Below are 3,888 nucleotides of genomic sequence, written 5' to 3' on the forward strand. Positions count from 1 at the left end.
AGAATTCGCGTGAGAGCTGAATTCAGTCAGCGAGCGCCGTGCACTGAACAAAAACTCTTCTGAACGCCTCTGATTGGCCATTGCATTCATAAGCTCAACAGACTCGTGTGTGATTGGTTATAATGCGCAACACAGTAAAAACGCATAAAAAATCATGGCGCAACACTGAGCAGATCTAAATTTAATGCTGCGGGCAACACTTTTCATTTCATTTGCATTTTATTCGCGACAGCCGTAATGGATTTAGGGCGAATTCCAAACGGCTTTTTTGCGCCCTTGGAGGGCACTTTGGGAAGGGGACGCCATTTGTAGGGACGTTCCAAATGAAAGTGAACAACTGATTCCCTTCGCGAAGGGCCCTTCAAGAAGTCCGTGAAGGGAACATGCGATGGTCACTTCACGGAAGTGATTTCCGTTTGTGATCACGTGATCTTCGGTCAGGAGATCTTGCGATGCTTTTTAAAGCAAAGTTGGGGTTGATTTCGAGTTCACATACAAAGTAAATAGAATAGGCTAATTAAATTTGTCTATTTTAATGTAAGACAAAATATTTTCCGTCAGTGATAGAAATATGATTTAAGATGGTAGTGCAAGCAAGTTTAGTTTGAAAAAGTTTAAACACAATTAGACAATATTTGAATAAAAGAATAATAATACCGGTAATAAGAAATATTTATTTGCAACAACTGATGGAGTGCTGAATGCTACAGGCAGGCACAGCAGTTGTCAAGGTAACATTTGGTCAGTCATTCCCTTCGCCAAGGGAGTTCCAAACGCTTAGGAGACAGTAATGCCCTACACCCTTCAAAGAACACACTTCAAGGGCTCTGCCCTTCGAAGGGAGTAGGGCATAGGGATGCTCACTTCCGTTTAGAATTCGCCCATTATTTAAAATGGAAATTTCTCTGGATTTACAAATCATTGGGAACTTTTGGAATAACATAAATACACAACTGCATAAAATATATAACACTGTGCAAGTAGTTTTTGGATATTTTATTACGAAAATCTTACATATTGTACCTTTAAGATATCTTTAATACTTCTTGAGTTACAGGCATGCAAACTTCAGGGGGAAAATACAAGAAGTGCTTTTCCATTTTTTCACCATTGCCATATAATGCAAAAAAGTCAACCAGTTGCATAAACTTAGCCTCTATGTTAAGACTGTGTCTTAAGAACCAGTTTGACTAACTAGCAGTTAACCAAATGGTAGTCAAGTCTTACTTTTCGGATTCCAAATACACCAACCTATTTTTGTTATGACCAGTCTTCGAGAAAAAAAATTTTTTTCAGCTAATATTTTGTTTTATTATTTTGTCCGTTGTGTTGTTATGGCAGTGTTGGACTTATAATGATGCAGAATAATGCAGAATGTGTTGTTACTGATGTTGTTATAGAAATATTTAAACCATACAACAGCAGGAACTGCAGAAACTGACCTCCATGTCATGATCTCATGAGGACACCAGCTGTGTGTGATTTTATAAATCAGTTTATATTAAGCTGCTGACAGGACTGGAGTCTACATCTCTTCATGTGAGCGAGCATAAAAGGTACTGTTGATTTCTTTGAAAATGAGTGAGTGCAGCATGTGGTATTTCTATGACAGTCTCACAAACCCCCTGCAGTTTTATTCCCTTTAGGAGTTTGTGAATTCCCAGTTTGGAAATCAGTGTATTTGTATATATTCATCAGTACTTGTAGGTGTTTCTTTCAAGCCAGGTAAGTTGACGTCTATTTTTCTTCCCCTTTTTTTCTTTGATTGTACACTTTGAAGTTATGAATCAGACAGCAGTTTAACCTGCAGTGCTCTGAATAACCAGAAGGTGGCAGCACAGTGTAATTTATGACAAAATTCAAATCCGGCTTATTTTTCTGCAGTCAGTTAACTTTACATACAGTACTTCATTCATATATTTTGTAGATTGTAGCAATGTTGTACTCTCTCTCTCTCTCTCTCTATATATATATGCACTACCAGTCAAGAATTTTTGAACAGTAAGTTTTTTTTTTAAAGTCTCTTCTGCTCACCAAGCCTGCATTTATTAGATCCAAAATACAGCAAAAACAGTAACATTTCCAAATATTTTTTACTTTTTTTAATAAAATGTTATTTTTACTATTTAAAATAACTGTTTTCTATTTGAATATATTTTAAAATGAAATTTATTCCTGTGATTTCAAAGCTGATTTTTTAAGCATCAAAAAATCATCTGCTCAAAAAACATTTATTATCATCATCAATATTGTTGAAAACAGCTGAATATATTTTTTTCAGGTTTCCTTGATGAATAGAAAGTTCAAAAGAACAGCGTTTATCTGAAATAGAAATCTGTTGTAACATTATAAATGTTTATCATCACTTTTGATAAATTTAAAGCATCCTTGCTAAATAAAAGTATTTATTAATTTCTATAATTAAAAAGTGAAGAGTTCATTTGCAAAAACCGATAACTCCATTTTTTTTTTTTTTTTTTCCAAAAAATCACGTTTTTTCTTATTGCGCATTCCAAGTAATATCAATCAAACTGCAGTTGGGTTGTTTTGATTAACTAATAATAACTTAAATACAGGTAATTTACAAAATTAAAGTTCATTGAAATTGATAATTATTCATGAAGGCTGGAAGTGAAAAATGTCTTAGGTGTGCATAATTATTAAGCAGATTTTCTTTTACAGATAAAATGAGCCAAAAAAAGAGATTTAACTCAGACTGAAAGTCAAAAATTATTAAATGCCCATGAGAAATATTCAAAACTAATACAATACTAGAAATTGCAAAGTCAATGCATAACCATTGGACAGCAAAATGCTCAGTGGGTCAGCAGGGTCAGTCAAAAACATGTGGAGAAGAAAAGATGCATGTTAACTGCAAAAGAATTAGGAATTAAGGTGAAGAATTAGGTGTGAAATCACAAGGAAGCATTTAGTCTCCAGCGCCATCATTTTCCAGAACTGCAACCTACCTGGAGTCTCCAGAAGTACAAGGTGGCAGGTTCTCAGAGACTTGGTTTAAGTATAGAATCCTAAAAAACGACCCCTACTTAATAAGAATAACATACTGAAGTGTAGTAAAATACTTGAAGACTGATTTTTAATATGCTTTATGGACAGATAAGTTGAGAGTGACTCTTGAAGGACCAGCACCACATCCTCTTGTACCACTGTTCCATCGTCCATCGCCGATGGCTGACAGACATCACGATGTTGAGTCGGCATCGTGATCCCCCCCATATACCCCCCCACAATCCGCCGCATCCCAATTCCGTGTTCGAAAAGGAAATTAAGTGTACTACGGAACCTCTAAAGGGAATAAATAGCCTACGAGATGGGAGAATAAAAAAAATATTTGAATACTTTCTCTCGCAATTATATCGTTGGGCAATTATACTGTATTTAAATTGCGGCCATCAGGGAGCCGCTACTAATATGTAGGGCATTGAAACCGCTTTCGACTGCGCGCTCTCATTTTACTTTAACTTTCACTTTCGAGATTCGCGATCACACTGACTCTATACTACGGAGCGGCAGTACTACCACACATTTTACAAGATTAGATATTTGTCAGTGGTGCTCAGTATCTGCAAATCATTCGCCATTGTCATACAGGTCAATGAAAAACTTAAATAATGATTAAATTAAAATGTGTTGTACCAAAAGCTAAAGAACTACTGTACTTAAATGTAAAGAAAAAAACTTTACTCAAATAAAGATTAAATTAAAATGTATTAATTATACATTAATTTATATTTAATTTAGTGATTCCTCTGCATACCACTAGAGGGAGCCTGAGTACCACTAGTGCTACTCGTACCACACTTTGAGAACCACTGCTTTAAACAATCTTAATACATTTAAATTGTACCGACATTTGCGAATATATGA

Source organism: Sinocyclocheilus rhinocerous, unplaced genomic scaffold (assembly GCF_001515625.1).
Source record: "Sinocyclocheilus rhinocerous isolate Xijiao unplaced genomic scaffold, SAMN03320098_v1.1 scaffold1376, whole genome shotgun sequence".
Classification (NCBI taxonomy): domain Eukaryota; kingdom Metazoa; phylum Chordata; class Actinopteri; order Cypriniformes; family Cyprinidae; genus Sinocyclocheilus; species Sinocyclocheilus rhinocerous.